Below are 21,851 nucleotides of genomic sequence, written 5' to 3' on the forward strand. Positions count from 1 at the left end.
TTAATGTAGACTAAAATGCTGGAGAAACTCAGCGGGTGAGGCAGGCAGCTTCTATGGAGAGAAGGAATAGGTGACGTTTCGGGTCGAGACCCTTCTTCAGACGTACGGTCTGTTCACTGGTCGGCATGGACTTGGTGGACCGAAGGGCCCGTTTCTGCGCTGTATCTCTGAAGTCTAAAGGTCCTCTAGTGTTTGTCGAGCGCAGGACGTGTTTGTTTCCTGGTCACTGTCCTTTCGTCAGAACTAGGAAATGTCGGGGGGAGGGGGGGTGGGGCACTTGTCCAAGAGATGTCTGCGTCATCTATCAAGGATGTTTTATTTGGGACATAATTGTCCCCTGCAGAAGATCATCTGATGCAAAAGCTTTTGCACTATAACAGTTACATCATTGAGAAATCGTAGGGGAACTATTGAATCTGTGTAGAAACAGACTTGGAAGTAGAGCTCCACAGAGTGGTGGCAAGTGGGTTTGCGACAAGAACCATTCAATAATCAATTAACAAAATGAACAATTGCGACTTTAGTTTAGTTAGAGATACAGCGTGGAAACAGGCCCTTCAGCCCACCATGTCCGCGCCGACCAGCGATCACCCCGTACACTAACACTATCCTACACACACTAGGGACATATTAGAATTTTTTACCGAAGCCAAATTAACCTACAAACTGGAGCACCCAGGGAAAAGTCACGGGGAGAACGTACAAACTCCGTATGGGCAGCACCTGTAGTCAGGATCGAACCTGGGTCTCTGGCGCTGTGAGGCAGCCACTCTACTGCTATACCACCCTGGATGTTCCAAATGGAGTTTTCTCCTTGTTCTTTGTGTTAATGAATTTTGTAGTCACACAGTATGGGAACAGGCCCTTCAGCCCGACCTGCCCATGCCAGCCAAGATGCCCCATCTATCGTACTCCCACCTGCCCATGTTTGGCCCACATCCCACTAAACCTTTCCTATCTCCGAACCTGTCCAAATGTCTTTTGTTATAACATGTTGTAAATTGTTAGATTGCCTGTATACTGATGCACTGACTTCAGCTAAATTAGCTGTGAAAGTGTTTAAGAAGGAACTGCAGATGCTGGAAAATCGAAGGTAGACAAAAATGCTGGAGAAACTCAGCGGGTGAGGCAGCATCTCTGGAGCGAAGGAAATAGGCAATGTTTCGGGTCGAAACCCTTCTTTCAGGTTTCGACCCGAAACGTTGCCCATTTCCTTCGCTCCATTAATGCTGCCTCACCCGCTGAGTTTCTCCAGCATTTTTGTCTACCTTTAGCTGTGAAAGAGGATTGTTTGTAACTTGTGTGTTGTGGTCATATTACGGAATTAGCAATTGGTGGGACTTGTCTAAAGATCTAGAAAATTTGGCTTCAGATTCCGCTGATGCCCCTGTCCCACTTAGGAAATCTGAACGGAAACCTCTGGAGACTTTGCGCCCCACCCAAGCTTTCTCTGCGGTTGCCGGAGGTTGCAGGTGGTTGCCGGAGGTTGCAGGTAGTGGAAGCAGGCAGGGAGACTGCCAAAAACCTCTGGGAACCGCACAGAAACCTTGGGTGGGGTGCAAAGTCTCCAGAGGTTTCCGTTCAGGTTTCCTAAGTGGTCTCTGTTTGAATATAATCGTAAGTAAAATATAGCACTGAATGGAGCTACATCGTTCCTTTATGTTCTAGAAATTTGTCTCTTCAGGCAGATGGCAAAGAACTGCAGATGCTGGTCTGCACTGAAGATAGACACAAAGATCTGGTGTAACTCAGCAGGACAGGCAGCATCTCTGGAGTAAAAGGATAGGTGGTGTTTCAAGTGGGCGTCCTTCTTCAAGCTCCAGAGACCCTTGTGTAGAAGGGTCCCAACCCAAAATGTCCATTATTCCTTTTTCCCCCGAGATGCTGCCTGACCCGCTGATTTACTCCAATTCCTTGTGTCTATCTTTGCAATATGTAGAGTTCTCATTGACTTCTGAGCAACGGCTTGCATCCCGCCATCTGTCAACTCAGTACAATATATAAACACGGATGGCACAAATTCATTGGATTCAGCTGCAGGTTGTCATCAACAATGCAGTAATGACATTAAAAATAGCAATTGCAATCGTATGCCAACCACAAGGCACATTGATAAATGTGGTTTAGCCTGATGAATGCTCTTGAATTCTACTCTCTCTCGACCCTCAACAACACCATGGTGGAGTTGCTGCCTCACAGCATCGGAGACCCGTGTTCGATCCCGACTGCTGGGTGCTGTCTGTGCGGAGTTTGCACGTTCTCCCCGTGACCACGCAGGTTTTCTCCCACACTCCAAAGACGTGCAGGTTTGTAGCTTAATTGGCTTCTGTAAATTGTACGCTGTCCCCAGTGTGTAGGAGAGGGATAGTAGGGGGTTGCTGGTCGTCGTGGACTTGATGGGCTGAAGGGCTTGTGTTTGCGCTGTATCTCTAAAGTCTAAATATCCCAGCAAAGGACCAATTCACAATTGGCAGGGGGTGGGGTTTGGGGAAGTGATGGGGTCTGAGTCTATGGTTGGTGGGGAGGGGGAGGGGAGGGGGGAGTGGATGGGGGGGGGGGGGGGGGAGGGGGAAGTGACAGTTCTAACGCAGTGGTTTTATTGAGCCAAGTTTGACACAATTGCTGACAGAGGAGAGGCCACAGAAATAAGTTCAATGCATCTAAAGGGAGGTGGAAGTAAATCTGTAGCAACTACAGGTCGAGTGAAGGAGACAATGTAATAACCCGGAATCGGAAACAGCAGAGTTTCTATAGGATTTATACTGTAACTCAATATTAACACATGTACCGGGGTGCCGTGAAAAGCTTTCGTTTGCGCGCTATTTAGTCCAAGAAAAGACTGTGCTTGATTAGCGGTAGAGTTGCTGCCTTACAGCACTTACAGTGCCGGACACCCGGGTTCGATCCCGACTACGGGTGCTGCCTGTATGGAGTTTGTACGTTCTCCCCATGACCTGCGTGGGTTTTCTCCGAGACCTTCGGTTTCCTCCCACACTCCAAAGGCATACAGGTTGGTAGGTTAATTAGCTTGGTATAAATGTAAATTGTCCATAGTGTGTGTGTAGGATAGTGTTAATGTGCGGGGATCGCTGGTTGGTGCGGACATGGTGGGCCGAAGGGCCTGTTTCCGCGTTGTATCCCTAAACTAAAAAATAAAACATTACAATCTAGGTATCCACAGTGTGCAGAGAAAGGTACAACATGGAACATGGTTGAAACATCTAAAACAGGAATTGACTCTCTCCACTTGAGCAAGGCACCATATTCTGGCACAGCTATAAATAAGCACCTTATTCTATTTTTGTTTCCACATTTTGAGATGAGTGGAAGACGGAAAGACGTTACCTTTGGGATAGGCACAAAAAGCGGGAGTAACTCAGCGGGACAGGCAGCATCTCTGGAGAAATGGAATGGGTGACGTTTCGGGTCGAGACCCTTCTTCAGACTTTTGGGACGACAGATTTACGTAGCAACTAATGGGACAGATATCTTCTATTGATCATATCTTTTACAGATATACTAATATGTTTTGGGGCCCCAAATCACTGGGTCTCCGATGCTGTGCCCAGGCTAATCCCTGGGTGTAGCTGGCAAAGCTGCTCCAGTAACCCAGCTTGAATCCTGATGTCCGGTGCTGTCTCTGTGGAGTTTGCATGTTCCCCCAGTGACGGGTCAATTGCCCAGTGTAAATTGCACCTTGTGTAGATGTGTGGTGAGATCTGTTGTCAGCGGATGTAAATACAGGGAGTATAAAGAACATGTTTCCATGAGCACTAGGACGCAAAAGATATAAGCTTGACTTGTACTGTAGCTGTTGACTAGTTTATTATCTGGTATTGGTTAGCAACATTTGTGTGACTTAAAAACAGAAGCTTGCTCCATAATCTCCACTTCTTTCAAATGACACGCTTTGTAATCGGCTCTTAATTCCCTGGTACTGTTTTATCAAATCTTGGGAGGTTAATTGTTACTGTGCTGTGAGACTTGGTAGAAATTTAACTGGAGAACACAGAGGAAGTGGTAACATGTTGTGCTGGACTGTGGAAAATATGTTGTCCAATTGTGTGCAAAATTTCAGTGATTATTTTGTCATACTCTCAATTGTGGGCGGCACGGTGGCGTAAAGTTGCTGCCTTACGGCCCTGTCCCACTGTACGAGCTAATTCAAGAGCTCTCCTGAGTTTTTTTTAAAATCGAACTCGTGGTGAGCACGTAGAATGTACGTAGCGGGTACGTCGGAGCTCGGGGACGTCTCTTAGCGGCTCGTAACGCTAACGGCAGGTACTCGGGAAACGTGGTCGCCACCCTGGTCCACCCCGTGGTCTTCATGCAAGGAGCAATCCCTGCCGCCCTTGCCTTCACTGACCTCGTTATTAACTACGTTGAGATGCTGGCAGGTAACGTTGGCTTTGTCAGCAATGTGTACAATCTGGAAACATTCATTTAAAAATAAAAGATGTACCATGAGCAGACCACCTAGCAAGATGCATGGAAAGCAGGTCGGCTTCCAGTTACGTTTAATTTGGGAGCGCGCTGGGAAATCACAGCTCCTGCAGTGTTTTCTTTTTAAATGGATGCAATTTGTACTGTAGGCCTGAAGAATTATTAAGGCAACACTTTTTTTTACTTGGCAGAGCCAAATAGTGCAAGTGCAGAATGGGTATGGAAAATATCCCGAGGCTGCAACTGGCACATTTGGGCCACTTTATGTCGGATATCGAAGCCTTATTATTACCATGTAAAACCAGGAGCATATATATGACTTAAATAGTTATAGAACCTCCATTCAGTGTGAAATTCAGGTCAGCTCAATTTGACACTTGAATAATGTTTTCCATCCTTAAGAAACGGCCCCTGCGTCTCAGACCAAATCTGCAACAAATTGCTGAGTATCTGTATGAGAATATATTAACACATACTTTGGCATGGCCTCTTGTGTATTATGCACACAGAAATACTTTGCATACTTTGACATTTATTATATGTCTGGAACGAGCCGCCAGAGGAGGTAGTTGAGGTAGGGACTATTAACCTCGTGAACCTACACTGCACTCCCTCAATAACAAGAATGTCCTTCCTCAAATTTGGAGACCAAAACTGTAACACAATACTCCAGGTGTGGGCTCACCAGGGCCCTGCACAACTGCAGGAGGACCCCTTTGCTCCGATACTCGACTCCTCTTTTTATGAAGGCCAACATGCCATTGGCTTTCTTCACTGCTTGCTGTATCTGGACTCTATGACACTATCATTGAACGATGCAGTTTGTTTCTACACAGTAGCAGTACTAAAGAACATTTGTGTCATCAGTCTTGGTGATTTATTCCCAGTGCGTTCAGTGAGATGCCATAAGCCCCTGTCCCACTTAGGAGACCTAAACAGCAACCTCTGGTGACCTTGCCCGCCACCCAAAAAAAAATAAAGGTGGAGGTGACCTGCAACCTCCTACCACCTCCCACTCACATGTTGAAAACCTTCCTCGACTATGAAGAAAACCGGCTTCGACTAGACCTGCGACTAAAAAATGATTGATTTTTAAAACGGCAACCTATTTTTAGTTGAGGCCGGTTTTAATCACGATGAAAAAATAGCAGCAACCAAATGAAGCCTCGACCACCGCGGAAACCACTTTCGACCATTAGGGAGAGTGACCAAAACCTCCGGTGACCTCATGGAAACCTTGGCTGGCGGGCAAGGTCACCAGAGGTTGCTGTTTAGGTCTCCGAAGTGGGAAAGGGCTTAAGATCTTTGTAACATCGGAATCTCTCATATTTGAAGAATTTACCTGGGGGCTAAATTTCTACTGTGGATTGAAATTTAACGTGTTGTTCAAAGAGAGATGGCATCTCGTTCTCAGAAGGAAGCTCTTAACTGCAGTTCCTCGTCTTATATTTACACTCTGTATTCAACGACCCCAGATATCCCAGAGTATTTAGTGAGTTAGTAACCGCTAACCGTGTGCTGTGGGATGTGCAGCTGCCACTATGGGTACCATTGAACATACATATCAAGCTCCTGAGAGGGATTGATTCATTCATAAGAGAGAAATAATCCAAAGAAGAGTCTATTTGTTATTGGTGATATTTGTGTACAGCACATGTTGGCTTTGCCTTCGTGTGGAATTGAACTCTCCATTGCTGAATTTTGAGCCCCTTGTCAAACTGCCCATAGCATTATTTTTCAAGCCATATTTAAATGAATATTCACTGAAGTTTACGGACCTGAGGGGAAACACCTTCGCACAGAGGATGGTGAGTATGTGGAACGAGCTGCCGGAGAAAGTAGTGGAGGCGGATGCAGGAATGTCATCAAAGAGATTTGGACAGGTATCGGGATAGGACGAGTTTACACATTGGACCTTGTCTCTAGACCAGTGGTTCCCAACGTGGGGCGTACGCCCCACAGGGGGGCAATTTGATTTTTAAGGGGGGCAATTGAGCGCGACTGAGGAGGTCTGGGTCCAAATTTTCGATTTTTATTTTTTTGGATTTTCCATCAGGTAAACATATGTAGTTTATGTTTCAGATGTTATTTTGAGTAAATAATTTTTTTGGGGTAAAAAAGGTCTTTATTGTGTAGTTATTACATAATCACCGCGCCATCGCTCTTCATGCACGTCGCACGAAGCGCGCGAGGTCATGGGAGAACCTTATTTATTGAATTGGATTTAGAAGTTCACTTTTTAAATGATAAGAATTATATATCACCACATGGGGGGGGGGGGGGCATCAGGATTTTAGTGGTGATTAGGTGGGGCATGGCCAAAAAAAGGTTGGGAACTACTGCTCTAGACTAAGTGTGCGACAGTGCTGAGAATTATATTTCGCACCGGTATATTTCCTTTTGTTCTTATCTATTGTACTGAGTTTGGTTTGATTGTTTCTGTGTGTAGTTAACCCGATCTATTTGAATAACATGCAAATCAAAGTTTTTTGCTGTACCTCACTACCTACACCTCTAATGTATTGACTTGTTGCCCGGCAGAGAGCTCCACGAGAGCTTCAGGTGAAAAAGACTTTTCCTCTATTCATTCCACCGGTTATTTTCAATCCATCTCCCATGGTTACTGACCTCTGCTAAGACCTACAGCACTTCCTGTTTGCCCTGTGCAATTCTCTCACCATTTAATACTCCCAAGATTAACTTTCTGCACACAGTGCTTTGTTCCCAAGGCACCTACCGAAATCAAGACAATATCTCCTCATAAACATTCTTTGACCCTGACAAGTGCCTCATAAATCTCCACTGCACCCACTCGAGCGTTAACGCACGCCCTGAAATGTGATCAGTAGATCAACAGAATAACGCAAACCAACCTCCCTTCCATTGGCTCGACCTACACTTCACGCTGCCTCGGCAAGGCCAGCAGCGAAATCGAGGGCCAGTCTCACTACCTCTTCTCCCCTCTCCCATCAGGGCAAGAGGTACAGAAGTGTGAAAACGCACACCTCTATTTATATTCAGGGATAGTTCCCCCCAGCTGTTATCAGGCAACTGAACCATTCTCCTGCCTTCTCCCCGTAACCTATGACACCCTTACTAATCAATATCCTGCCAATCCCTGCTTTAAAAATACCCCATGACTTGGCCGCCACAGCCATCTGTGGCAATGAATTCCACAGATTCACCACCCTCTGCCTTAAGAAAATCCTCCTCATCTCCTTTCTGAAGGTATGTCCTTTTATTCTTTCCTATCCATGTACTGGTCCCAATGCTGTCATAGAACCTGCGTCAACTACCTCATCTGGCAGCTCGTTCCATATAGTCACCCATCCTGTGAAAAAGTTGCCCCTTGGGTTCCAATTAAATCTTTCCACTCTCATCTTAAACCTATGTTCACTGGTTCTTGACGTGGATCCTGGTGTCGTTAGGCTTAAGAAAGGCTCAAAATTAACAGGCAACTGAACCATCCTCTCCAACTAGAGAGCGGTCCTGACTTCCCATCTCAGTGGAGACCTTCGAACGACCATTAATCGGACTTTACTGTCTTTATCTTGCACTAAACGTTATTCCCTTTATCAGGTATCCAGGAATGAACTAGGCTGTTTGGCCAGGAAGGAGAAAGTAAATGAATGAACACAGAGTACAGCAGAGAACAGGCCCTCTGGCTCACAATGTGTGTGCCATACATGAGGCCAAGACTGAAGATGCTGGAGTAGCTCAGCGGGCCAGACAGCATCTCTGGAGAAAAGGAATCGGTGATGTTTTTTGTGCCAGACCCCTCTTCACCCGACCTGAATCCAGAGATGCTTTACCTGACCCGCTGAGTTACTCCAGCATTTTACCATGTAAACCAGCGTCTGCAGTTCCTTCTTACACATGATGCCAAGACATGTCCTTATCTGCCTGCACACTATCCATATCCCTCCATTCCCTACACATTCATGGACCCATCCAAAAGCCTCTTGAATGCCACAGTCATGTCTGCTGAAGCTTTATTTCCTGAGTTTTAAATGGCTGGACGGGCGATGCTTTCAATACCCTTGCATGAGTTGAATGTTCTTTTTCCCCCAACGTGTGTGTTCCTTCTTGTTCGTGAATGCAGCGTTCCCTCAATCCTAAGCTTAAGGATAAGAGACGAGGAGGGGGAGTGGGGGGGGGGATACAGTGTTCAGAAAGGAAATCCGATTCCTCTCTCTCTGGGTCCCTCAACAGATCTCTGGAGCCAGAACCACAAAGTCACACAGCTGGATCTTGGCACCAGTCATCCCTCAGTCTGGGTCTAAAATGTTCACCAGCCTTAATTATTGTGGATGCTGGAATGTGCTATCATCACAGGCAGGAGGATTAGGAGGCATGCCAGCGAGGCCCGTGCATTTTTCCCCCAATCAACAATAATTTAAACTATGTCTTTGAACGCTCCTTGGGGTGCTTTTATCTCTTGGCTTTTGAGGAAAAGTGGTAGCCTGTCGTTTTCCCGATCCCATGCATGTTAGATACAGTCGATGCTGTTTCCGAAAACAGATTTGTTGTTCTGCAGGAATGAAGATTGGAACGAGCCCTCGTGCTGTGACCTCCCTCGTGGAGTGAGAGTTTTCCCCTGATCTGAGGCGCAGGAACGACACTGTGGGCCTTTTGACGGTGTCAGGCGAGCGGGGGCATGCCTGATTGCGGGCGATGCTGAAATCGATACAGTTCAACACTGTATAAGCAAGACTTGTATCTCATTTCCAAATAGGCACAATATTTTAACAATGGTTGCTGTTGTGGAAAGTGCTTGTAAATCTCCGGGATTAATGTTTTGCCTGTTTGACTGGAACTTTAGCTGTTACTAAGTCTACTTGGCTTCAAACAATGCCCCTCGCCACTGCTTGTTCAAGCAAAGAACTCGAGTTACGTTTGACTGAGCCCATCGTGTGGGTGGCTGGCAGGTCGGATTTCCTTTAGCGGAGTCTTTTTGTGCGTAAAAATGAGAAGAGATGTTCAGGCATTGTATTTAACACTTGCCCAGCCTGAAAACCAACTGCTCTAGTGCAGTGCGCTCCCTGCCTTCTTGCTTGGTTGTGCAAAGACACAGCAAACGTATCTCTTCTCCATGAGTGAGCCTTATCTCCCAGTGTCATCCAGCAATGGACATCTTACCTGCTTCACGTTAAGGGAGGTGTTACCAAGGGCAAACCTTCATAATCATACCTTATTCAGCAAGTATGTTTTGCAACATACAAGGAATTTTAATTGCCATACAGTTGTATCATTAAAAAGCAACAGAACACACAAAACACATTTTAACATGAACATCCACCACAGTGATTCCTCCACATTCCTCACTGTGATGGAAGGCAAAAAAAAAGTTTGATCTCTTCCCTTCTTTGTTCTCCCGCGGTCGGGGGCCTCGAACCTTCCGTTGACGGGACGATGTTGCCAGCGGCGTTCGGGCCCTCCGCGTCGGGGCGATCAAGCTCCTGCATCAGGGGCGGGGGAAATTTATTCCCCCCCTCTCAACGACCCTTGAAAATGGAGCCTTGCCCACTCAATCCTATTGTCCTTCCCTTTCCATTAGAGGCCAATTCTCTGGATGCTTTCAAGAGAGAGTTAGATATAGCGGAGTCAGGGGATATGGGGAGAAGGCAGGAACGGGGTACTGATTGTGGATGATCAGCCATGATCATATTGAATGGCAGTGCTGGATCGTAGGGCCGAATGGCCTACTCCTGCACCTATTATTTATTATTTATTATGAAATGCCCCTTCAGCTCTAGATGTCCATTCCTACACCCGGCTGAATTTTTAGACAGGCAACTAGGAATGGGAAGGATGATAATATCAGGACTGTTGTAGTCCATGTAGTACCAGTGTTAATCAGAGGCTGGAATTTGATAGCAAAAAATGCTGCTGTAAGATGGTGCTTGTCTGTTCGGAGTTTTACGTTCTCCCCGTGACCACGTGGGGTTTTTTCGGGATCTCTGGTTTCCCTCCACACTCCAAAGACGTACAGGTTTGTAGGTTAATTGGCTTCAGTAAAATTGTAAATTGTCCCTAGTGTGTGGAGGATAGTGTTAGTGTGCCAAGCTTTTGCACACACCTGCCAAGCTTTTGCGCACACAAGCTTTTGCACACACACACATATCCAGTCTGAAGAAGAGTCCCGACCCAAAACGTCACCTATCCATGTCTTTCAGAGCAGAATCAAGAACCAGTGGACATGGGTTTAATGGATAATGTTTTATTATTAATGTTTAATGTTATATGTGTCATTCCTAACTGTCACTGTATGTCATGTTGTCACTTGCGGGCGGAGCGCCATTGCAAATTCCTTGTATGTGAATAGTTAGCCAGTAATCTTATTCATTCAAGGTGAGAGGGGAAAGATTTAATGGGAACCCAAGGGGCAACGTTTTCCACACAGAGTATGGGAGACTATATGGAACGAGCTGCCAGAGGAGGTAGTTGAGGCGGGTTCTATGACAGCATTTGGACCAGTACATGGATAGGAAAGAATAAAAGTACATACCTTCAGAAAGGAGATGAGGAGGATTTTCTTAAGGCAGAGGGTGATGAATCTGTGGAATTCATTGCCACAGATGGCTGTGGAGGCCAAGTCATTGATATTTTCAAAGCGGAGTTTGACAGCTTCTTGATTAGTAAGGGTGTCAAAGATTATGGGGGTGGGGAAGGCCGGAGAAGAGGGTTGAGAGGAAACGATGGATCAGCTACGATTGGATGGCAGAGTAGAATCGATGGGCCGAACGGCCTAGTTCTGCTTCTGTGGCTTCTGAACAGGTGAAAGGTTTTAGAGGGATATGGGCCAAACGTGGGCACGTATGACTAGCCTAGTTGGGGAATCTTAGTTGCAATGGGCAAGTATGATGGGAGTTTCCATGCAGTATGACTCTGACTATGTTACTTGACAATAGACTATAGACAATAGGTGCAGGAGTAGGCCATTCGGCCCTTCGAGCCAGCACCGCCATTCAATGTGATCATGGCTGATCATCCCCAATCAGTACCCCGTTCCTGCCTTCTCCTCATATCCCCTGACTCCGCTATCTTTAAGAGCCCTACCTAGCTCTCTCTTGAAAGCATCCAGAGAACCGGCCTCCACCGTCCTCACAGGCAGAGACCCGCTGAGTTACTCCAGCATTTTGTGGGGGGAGTCGTGTAAACAAGCATCTGCAGTCTCCTGTGTCTGCACCGTCTCTCTCCTTTGCCTTGAAGCCTTGGGGGTAGAACGTGGGTCTGGAGAGCTGTGAAGCAACAGCACTAACCGCTGCAATACAACTCTGTTGTAGTTTGATTTGGGTTGGGTTTGTTTTTGGAAAAATAGAGGGACGGAAATTTGTTTCCTGGAAGGTTGCATCTGCAGGAAGGGATTCAACATAAAAATATTCAGACATTTGTCGTGGTTTTGGTTGGTTTCCCAAAGGAAGGAATTACTAATACGAGGAACTTGGATTCCAATTATGCCCGTGACTGGTTGTCACGTGTCTCTCCGATGTTGACTGAGCCGGGCGGTTTATCTTTGCTTGCCTTTATGCCTGGCAGGTGTGGTATAATGCCCCTGTCCCACTTGGGCGATTCTTCAGGCGACTAGGCTGTTGCCACGTGGTCACCGGGGTGTCGCCTGTATGGTCGTGAGTCGTCTTCTCAGTCGTCCAAAGAATTGTAGCGTTTTTCTGGTCGCCGCTGGATTTTGAAATGTTCAAACCGATTTGGCGACTGTTGGCTTGACGCCAATGAGCGTAGCGTGGCTTCTCCTGACGTAGGCGCTGTGGTAGATTGTCGCCAGGATGACGTAGGTTGTCACCAGTGCTGACTTTAGTGAATTCCATTGGCAACTACCTACGTCAACCCGCGACACGTTCCAGCGACTTACCTTGTCCTATCTTGTCGCGGGCGGACATAGGTGTGGTAATAGGTGGACGTCCGAATGGGTCGCTGGTTGTCGTAGCTTGACGTCGACTCGGTGGTAGTTTGCTGTAGACATTGTCATAGAAATTGTCGTAGTGGGGTCCAGTCGCCGATTTTTCAGCGACCTGCTACGACTATGACAGTGGCTGAAAAAATCACCTAAGTGGGACGGGGGCATGACAGTGTCACCAACTTAACAACTCGACGTTAGATATCGGAGAATAATAAGGTGAAGTTATTGAAATAACAGTCTGTGTCTCTGTATGCTTCTTCTAACTAACAATGATCTATTCTATATTTTCCGTGATCCCAACCCTTTGATGTCTCATTTTCACACCTTGCACTTCGTTATCTCTGTGTCTCCCTCTCCCCTGGCTCTTAGTCTGAAGAAATGTCACGAGCCGAAACTTCACCAATTTCTTCCAACTAGAGATGCTGCCTGTCCCACTGATTTACTCCAGCATTTTGTGGGTCTGTATGATAATATTACTTTAATATCTGCCATAGACCCATCAATTAGTCGCATTAATCCTTGCTCAAAAACTGCCTGAGACCAAAGAACATCTGACATATCTGCTGGTATGTTAATATTTTAATAATCATCTTGTGATGGTGGAGGTAGCAAAGCATTTATTTATCAGAGTTGTTTTAGTTTAGAGGTGCAGCATGGAAACAGGCCCTTCGGTCCATCGAGCCCACGCCAGCCATTGATCACCCGCTCACACTGGTTCTATGTTCTGCTCACCTACGCATCCTCTCCCGACACTGAGTCTGAAGACTGGTCCCGACCTGCAACATCACCCACCCTGTTTATCCAGAGATGCTGCCTGACCCGCTGAGTTCCATACTGAAGCTCTTTCTTCAGAGCGGTTTTGTCAGTGGTGTAACATGTATGAGTTTTAATGAAAGGGTTTAAGTCACAAGCTGAGTATTTGTCATCGACGGCCAGATCAACAATACAATTCCTAATCCTAGGAGTTCAGGAGATTTTCTTCCAGCTGTTCATCTTGAGTGTGGGTAATTCATACAGTCTACGAGTGGTGCAGAAGAAATTCCAAACAAGTGTCTTGCTGGGTTAGTATCAGATCAATAGACAATAGGTGCCGGAGTAGGCCATTCGGCCCTTCAAGCCAGCACCGCCATTCAATGTGATCATGGCTGATCATCCCCAATCAGTACCCCGTTCCTGCCTTCTCCCCATATCCCCTGACTCCGCTATTTTTAAGAGCCCTATCTGGCTCTCTCTTGAAAGCATCCAGAGAACCGGCCTCCACCGCCCTCTGATGCAGAGAATTCCACAGACTCACCACTCTCTGTGAGAAAAAGCGTTTCCTCGCCTCCGTTCTAAATGGCTTACCCCTTATTCTTAAACTGTGGCCCCTGGTTCTGGACTCCCCCAACATCGGGAACATGTTTCCTGCCTCTAGCGTGTCCAAGCCCTTAACAATCTTATATATTTCAATGAGATTCCCTCTCTTCCTTCTAAACTCCAGAGTGTACAAGCCCAGCCGCTCCATTCTCTCAGCACCATGTTTACAACGTGTGCTACAACTAGGCATCAGCCGTCATGTCCTCATCAACCTATTTCTAATATCTTCTAGAGTTTCAGAAAATGTGAAATAAGTTTGTTTAAAAGAATGCAGCATCGTTATATGCAATACTGTGAAATAATCTTAATCTACTTCATCCTTAACTTCACATAGTTCCATTTAGTTTAGTGATACGGCATGGAAACGGGCCCTTCGGCCCACTGAGTCCATGCTGGCCGTTGATCACCCGTTCACAGTAGTTCTATGTTATCCCACTTCCTCATCAACTCCCTACACACTGAGGACAAAGCCGAAACACTGGAGAGAAAACCATGCTATCACAGGGAGACGGTAGAAACTGCGTACAGACGGCACCTGTAGTCAGGATTGAACTCGGGTCACTAGCAGTGTAAGGCAGCAACTCTACCGCTGCACTATCGTGCTTCCAAATCCAAGCCACTGACACAGTTGAGCAGAACAAGCATTCTTTGCAACACCACATCTCGATCCGCCTTTGAAGAGAAAGAGGCAATTTAATACGTGCAGCAAGGAAGTGCAGATATTGGGTGAAATCAAAGATAGACACAAAAAGCTCAAACGGGTAACTCTGAAGGAATAGGTGACGTTTTGGGTCTGAAGAAGGGTCTCGACCCGAAACGTCGCCTCTTCCAACTCGCCAAAGATGCTGCCTGTCCCGCTGAGTGACTCCAGCTTTTTGTGTCGATATCTTCGGCAATTTAATATCTTGGGTGGGATTGCTCTTGGTGAGCTGGCGTTTTCTTTGAATAGAGTTGGAGCCACGCCCGGAACAATAAATTAAAAATTCATTTTGGGAACCAACATTTCCGACAGTGGCGATGCTCTGACCCGCCCTCTAAGAAGCCTGGCTTTGAGTTGAGCACTCGGCTGTGAAAACAAACAACTAACGGCTTGGATAAATTACAAAGCGATTGTGAGGCAGTGGGAAGAGGAACAATGATCTACAGCAACAAGTCCCAACTCCTTTGGGCGGTGTGACTAACTACGCAATCACTATCAGATGAACTCGTTGAAAACAAAACAGGATTGTGTTTGCAATGCAAATGGAAACGAGGACAAAAAGAAAACCTCTCGGCTCCCTTCATCCGTTGTTCCAGCGTGGTGAATTATTCTACGTATCGTGACTCGACGCCCTTCCTGGCCCATGAATCGGGGCACGAAAACCATGGGAAACGTGGCCCCGAGGATAGGAATGTCCTGATTGCTTCATCGTGTTGGCAGTTCAGCTGCTTTGGTCTGGAGATACAGCGCGGAAACGAGCCCTTCGGTCCAACGAGTCCGCGCCGACCAGCGATCCCTGCTCACCAACACTATCCCACACACACTAGGGACAATTTACACGTACACCAAGGCAATCAACATACAAACCTGTACGTCTTTGGAGTGTGGGAGGAAACCGAAGATCTCGGAGAAAACCCACGCAGGTCGCGGGGAGAACGTGCAAACTCCGTACAGACAGCAGCCGTAGTCGGGATTGAACCCGGGTCTCTGGCGTTGCATTCGCTGCAAGGCAGCGACTCTACCGCTGCACCACCGTGGCTGCCCACACTGTGAATCTGGCTGTATCCTAGCTTGTGGAAGGACCGTTCAGAAGCCTGATAACAGTTTAAGGATAAGGGGGAAATCTTTTAGGACAGAGATGAGAAAAACAAATTCGCACAGGGAGTGGTGAATCTGTGGAATTCTCTGCCACAGAAGGTAGTTGAGGCCAGATCATTGGCTAGATTTAAGAGGGAGTTAGATGTGGCCCTTGTGTTTAAAGGGCCACATCTAACTCCCAATTAAGTGGAGTCATTGCATTGAGTTCTATGTCTCTGCGTCCACGCCGTCACAAAGGCCTTATCCTGTATATTATCTGATGACATTCCAGAGCTGGTGCGGAGGAAAGAAAGCCTAACAAATTTGTATTGCGCACACACACAGACGTTGTGGAACCGCTGTATCTCGAGGTTAAATAATGTTCTTGGTGCAGTTGCGTGCTAAGATGTTGTCGATTCCTTTTTGGCATTTGCTGGTTCACAGTGGATGGAGCGAGTCTGGATGTCTTGTTAGCTGCGTTTGCCTGGGGGGGGGGGGGGGGGGGGTGGACAGGAGGTGTTTAGAAAAATGTGTTTCCAATGGATTGTTGGCTCGTCGTGACTCTCTTTGAAGCAGCCTCGAACACTGACGGGAACTGTAGGCTCGCAGGGGGGAGGCTTTGTACATCTACAGGCAGTGCTTTGACTAGCCGTCTCACAAGGCCACTGGAATCAATGCAGCCTTCAGTGAGGAGTGAAAGATGCCCACACCATATCTACAGGCAGCCCACGCACGTCCACCAACACTAAAGGAGCAAACATACTTCAAACAGTTAGCATCAGCATGGAAAGAACAATCCCCTAATATTGGTGCAAGCTGTTTATTTAGCATCTGGGAGGCATGGTGGCGCAGCGGGAGAGTTGCTGCCTTAAGGGCCTGTCCCACTTAGGTGACTCTTGAGGCATTTGCCAGGGACCAGTTTTAATGGAATTCACCTACGACAGAGAAAATTGTCGCCAAAATATTTTCAACGTGTTGAAAATTTTGCGGCAGTCGCCTGTAGTCGCCCCAAATATTGCCTAAGTGAGGCAGGCCCATTACGGCACTTACGGCGCCAGAAACCCGGGTTCGATCCCGACTACGGGGGCTGTCCATACGGAGTTTGTACGCCCTCGCCGTGACCACGCTGGCTTTCTACGAGATCTTCGGTTTCCTCCCAGACTCCAAAGACATACAGGTTTATAGATAATAGATAGACAATAGACAACAGGTGCAGGAGTAGGCCATTCGGCCCTTCGAGCCAGCACCGCCATTCAGTGTGATCGTGGCTGCCCATCCACATTCAGTACCCCGTTCCTGCCTTCTCCCCATATCCCCTGACTCCGCTACCTTTAAAAGCTCTATCTAACTCTCTCTCTTGAAAGCATCCAGAGCACCTGAGTTTGTAGGTTAATTGGCTTGGAGTAAATGTAAAATTGTCCCCAGTGTGTGTAGGATAGTGTTAGTCTGTAGGGATCGCTGGTCGGTGGGCCGAAGGGCATATTTCCTGGTTGTATCTCTAATCTAAACCAAACTAAATTTAGTTCAGAGATGCAGCATGGAAACGGGATCATCGGCCCAGAGTCCACACCGACCATCGATCTCCCATTGACACTAGTTCAACATTTAGCAGTACAGCCTGGAAACAGGCACTTTGACCTGTCGAGTCCATGCCGGCCGTCGATCAACCCGTTAACACTATTTCTACATTTATGGCCCACCGAGTCACCTCTACGCTAATTCTATGTCATCCCACTTTCTCATCAACTCCCCGTACACTAGGGGCAATTTACAGAGGCCAATTAATGTACAAATCTGCCCAGCTTTGGGATGTGGAAGGAAACCGGATTGCCCGGGGAGGAAACCCGCACGGGCACGGGGAAAACGTGCAAACTCCACACAGACAGCACCTGAGGTCAGCATCGAACTCTGGTCTCTGGCGTTGTGAGGCAGCAGTTCTACCCTCTGCGCCACTGTGCCGTCCTCTTACCTCACTGTCTCATCCACTGTTTCCCCTGTAATATCTTTGCATTTACATGCATGGAAAACCTCAGGAGATCTTTGGGTCCTTTTATAACGATGAATTTGCAAATCAACTCTTGTGGAAAACCCGGCTTGACTTTTTGATTTTGTTTTGTTTCTTAGGTTATTGTGAGGAAGTTGTTTCGAAGGAATCTTCTCCGTGCAAAGGTCATGCATCAGGATCTCTCCCTCCTGAGGTGAATTTTACTTTTATGTCGAGTACAAGCCAAATGGACTGTCATGTCTTACTTCCTTTTGAATATTCTTTAAAGATGTGATTAGTACGGAGGTCACGGGGAGAAGGCAGGAGAATGGGGTTTGGGGGGGAGAGATAGATCAGCCTTGATTGAATGGCGGAGTAGACTGGATGGGCCGAATGGCCTAATTCTGATCTATAACGTATGAGTGAGGGTTGTCAGTAAGAGGACATGAAATGGAGCCTGATTGAATAGTGGAGTAACCTGATGCCTAATTCTACTCCTATCATTTATGACAATGGGTCAAATGGCCTCTTGCTCACAATTTTCACATCCTATTCTTTTCCTTCAACTGAAACATTTGCTCTTATTTTCTTTCCTCGACATTAGCCAAAAATAAAATCCTTGTCCTAGAGTAGGGCTCACCGTTTAATGAAGTGGTGAGTGTTGGGCATCGGAGGGGAAGAGGGGGAGAGGGGATGGGAGGAGGGTGGGGGAGAGCAAACAAGCGTTTTACAGCACTGGGTCTCTACTCGCTGGGGTTTAGAAGGTTGAGGGGGGGGGGGGACCACATTGAAACTTACAGAATGTAATGAAAGGCATAGATACAGTGGACATGGAGAAGATGTTTCCACTGGTGGGAGTGTCTAGGACCAGAGGTCATAGCCTCAGAATGAAAGGGCACTCTTTTAGAAAGGAGGTGAGGAGGAACTTCTTTAGTCAGAGGGTAGTTAATCTGTGGACCTCATTGCCACAGAGGGTTGTGGAGGCCAAGTCATTGGGTACTTTTAAGTGAGAGATAGACAACTTCTTGATTAGACCGGGTGTCATGGGCCATGGGGAGAAGGCAGGAAAATGGGACGAGGAGGCCATGATTGAATGGCGGAGTGGACTCGATGGGCCGAATGGCCTAATTCTACTCCAATAACTTGTGAGAGGGGAGAGGTGGGGGGGGGGAGGGGTGGAGGGAGGGACAAATGAAGCTGTAATAACTCTCATTCTTTCGCAGGATGAAGGGCTGTGCGGGAATGTGGGACATCATTTGTTATTTTCCTCCTTTCGCCTGTTTGTGGAGAAAGATACCGGTGGCCAAAACCGCTTCAGTTGGCGTCTCGATCGCCCCAACAGGTATCAACATCTTTTGATGATTGGTTTAATGATGGCACTAAAACTGCGAATGTAGGGAGCGCCTAAACGCAGGTTTGTGTCAATACTCCCACACAAGTTCAAAGTCCTAACATTTTTTTTAAATTTTCTTCTGCGGTTAACTTTGGAATCTTGACAACACGCAAACTTCCAGTGCTAATCGGGGCAGTGCTGCCCTCTCATGGCCGTGCGGGGAGATACAACGTAGAAACACGGCCCTTTGACCAAAGTCCACACCGACCATCAAGTGTCCATTTTTACATGCATTCAGTCCAAACACATTTTATTCTCCTCCCCAAACCCTCACCCCCCACACACGACGTCAATTTCTCTCAATTGCTGCCAAGGTTCCGCCATTTATCTACAAATTACAGGAAATTAGGAGTTAACCTTCCAGCCCAGGCCTTTATTTGAGTTTTCTTGTGGGGCTGCAGCACAGAATCAGGCCTTCGGCCCACCAGGTCCGCGCCGACCAGCGATCACTATTCAACACACTATCACTATTCTACACACTGGACAATTTGAGTTTTTTAACAAAGCCAATTAACCCACACACCTGTCCGTCTTTGGAATGTGGGAGGAAACCGGAGCACCCGGAGAAAACCCACGTGGTCACCGGGGGACCGTGCAAACCCCCTGCATGCAGCGCCCGTGGGCACGATCGGACCTGGGTCTCTGACACTGCAAGGCAGCAACTCCACATGCAGGCGTCTTTTTGTGGGATGATGTTTGTGCGCTCACGGGGCGGGTGTGCAAACACTCCACAGTCAGCGGCGGAGGTCAGGATTGAACCCTGGTCACTAGAGTTGCGGGCAGCAGCTCCACCTGCTGCGCCACTCTGCCGACTCTGAAGATGGTGAGGAAGGCTTTATACCATGAGGAAGGCTGTTCTACTTAGCCTGGAGCATCATGCAAACCAACCCCTCCCCCCTCCATTGACCATGTACACTTCACGCTGCCTCGGCAAGGCCACCAGCATAATCACGGTCCAGTCTCACTGCCTCTTCTCCCATCAGGCAAGAGGTGCAAAAGTCAGTCATACTAATAAAATGCAGCAGAACACACAAAATACATTTGAACATAAACATCCACCACAGTGACTCCTCCACATTCCTCGCTGTGATGGAAGGCGGAAAAAGGTTCAAATCTCTTCTTTGCTCCCCCGTGGCCGGGGTCCTCGAGCCCTCCTTTGACGGGACGATCTTGACTCCCGTAGCTGGCGGTGTTTGGGCGCTCCGCATCGGGGAGATCAGGTCCTGCATTGGGGGGTGGGAAATGTCAGCTCCCCCACGCCAGCGATCGGACCCCGGGTCGGAGCTGGTTGAGCCTCTGCGTCATTGGAGCTTCCCGACACGGCCTCTCCCGAGACTGCGAGCTCTCGATGGTAAAGTGCGCAGACTTTATCTGCACATGCTTGAATCTTGAGCAAAATACTGCTGGAGTAGCTGAGCTGGACAGGCGTCATTGATGGAGGGAAATGAACAAGTGTCATTTCGCTTCAAGACCTTGCTTCAAGACTAGATGTCTACAACGAGGATGTTGCCAGCACTTGAGGGCCAGAGCTACAGGGAGAAGTTAGGTAGGAGGATGAGGGTGATCTTATAGAGATGTATAAAATCATGAGAGGAAAGGATAAGGACAGATGCAGAGTATTTTACCCAGATTAGGGGAATCAAGAACCAGAGGGCATAGATACAAGGTGAGGGGGGAAAGGTTCAATAGGAACCTGAGAGGCAACTTTTTTCATTCAGAAAGAAGTGGATATATGGAACAAGCTGCCAGAGGAGGTAGTTGAGAGAGGTACAATAACATTTAAAAGACATTTGGACAGGTACATGAATTGGAAAGAATCAGAGGGAGATGGGCCAAACGTGGGTAGGTGGGATCAGTGTAGATGGGCATCCTGGCCGGCATAGGCAAGTTGGGCCGAAGGGCCTGTTTCCACACTGTATGACTCTATGTAAGAAACCCTTGCTTATGAATTACATCCAGTGGATTTGAATGCAGTGCAGGACCAGTCTAGTTCATGCATCTTCTCCCAGCAAAATAAATGGACTGTGATTTACTAGTAGATACATGGGAGCTGGCGTGAGTAATTAGTCTGGCTCTCCAGCTACTGCATGTGTTAGATATTTATGTGTAGGAAAGAACAGCAGATGCTGATTTAAATCAGGTAGATACAAAATGCTGGAGTAACTCAGCGGGATAGGCGGCATGTCTGGAGAGAAGGCATGGGTGACGTTTCGGGTCAAGACCCTTCAGGCTGACGTTTTAGGTCGAGACCCTTCTTCAGACGTTTCAGGTCGAGACCCTTCTTACATATTTATACTTCTTACTGTAAACATAGACATAGAAATTAGGTGCAGGAGTAGGCCATTCAGCCCTTCGAGCCTGCACCGCCATTCAATATGATCATGGCATGTAGCTAGTTTCTGTCTAGTTTTAGTTTAGAGATACAGCGCGGAAACAGGCCCTTTGGCCCACCGGGTCTGTGCCAACCAGCGATCCCCGCACACTAACACTATCCTACACACACTGGGGACAATTTTTACAGCTACCAAGCCAATTAAACCACAAATCGGTACGTCTTTGGAGTGTGGGAGGAAACTGCAGATCTCGGAGAAAACCCACGCAGGTCACGGGGAGAATGTACAAACTCCGTACAGACCGCACCCGTAGTCGGGATCGAACCCGGACCTCCGGCGCTGCATTCGCTGTCAGGCAGCGACTCTACCGTTGTGCCACCGTGCTGCATTTCTCCTGTGTGCCATTTTCGTAGCTGCTCATTGATGTTGGATCCTGAAGTTCTCCATTTGCTTTACATGGGGATGATCGTAAATGTTGTGCCAAGAAATGTTTCTCTTTTATCTCTGAAGGTGCTCAACAAAGACACGAAACATTTCTCCAGGAGGCTGGTTCCATATGGTGGTTTAGATTTGACTAACCAGTGTCTAGCACCATTTGAAATCAGTGTTCTTGGCGAAAGATTTTCATCACCTTCGAAGACCAATAT

General features: G+C 47.3%; 1 long non-coding RNA gene across 2 annotated transcripts in view; it reads left to right on the plus strand.

The window, feature by feature from the left end:
* LOC129707925 (uncharacterized) overlaps positions 1-17,926 on the plus strand; it is a 191,510-nt gene extending 173,584 nt beyond the window's left edge. For both annotated transcript variants that reach the window (XR_008725254.1, XR_008725255.1), the window contains one exon: positions 17,619-17,926. This is a non-coding gene — a long non-coding RNA (uncharacterized LOC129707925). The remainder of the gene's footprint in view (positions 1-17,618) is intronic.
* The last annotated feature ends 3,925 nt before the right edge of the window (positions 17,927-21,851 follow it).

This window comes from Leucoraja erinacea, chromosome 22 (assembly GCF_028641065.1).
Source record: "Leucoraja erinacea ecotype New England chromosome 22, Leri_hhj_1, whole genome shotgun sequence".
NCBI classification, from domain to species: Eukaryota; Metazoa; Chordata; class Chondrichthyes; order Rajiformes; family Rajidae; genus Leucoraja; species Leucoraja erinaceus.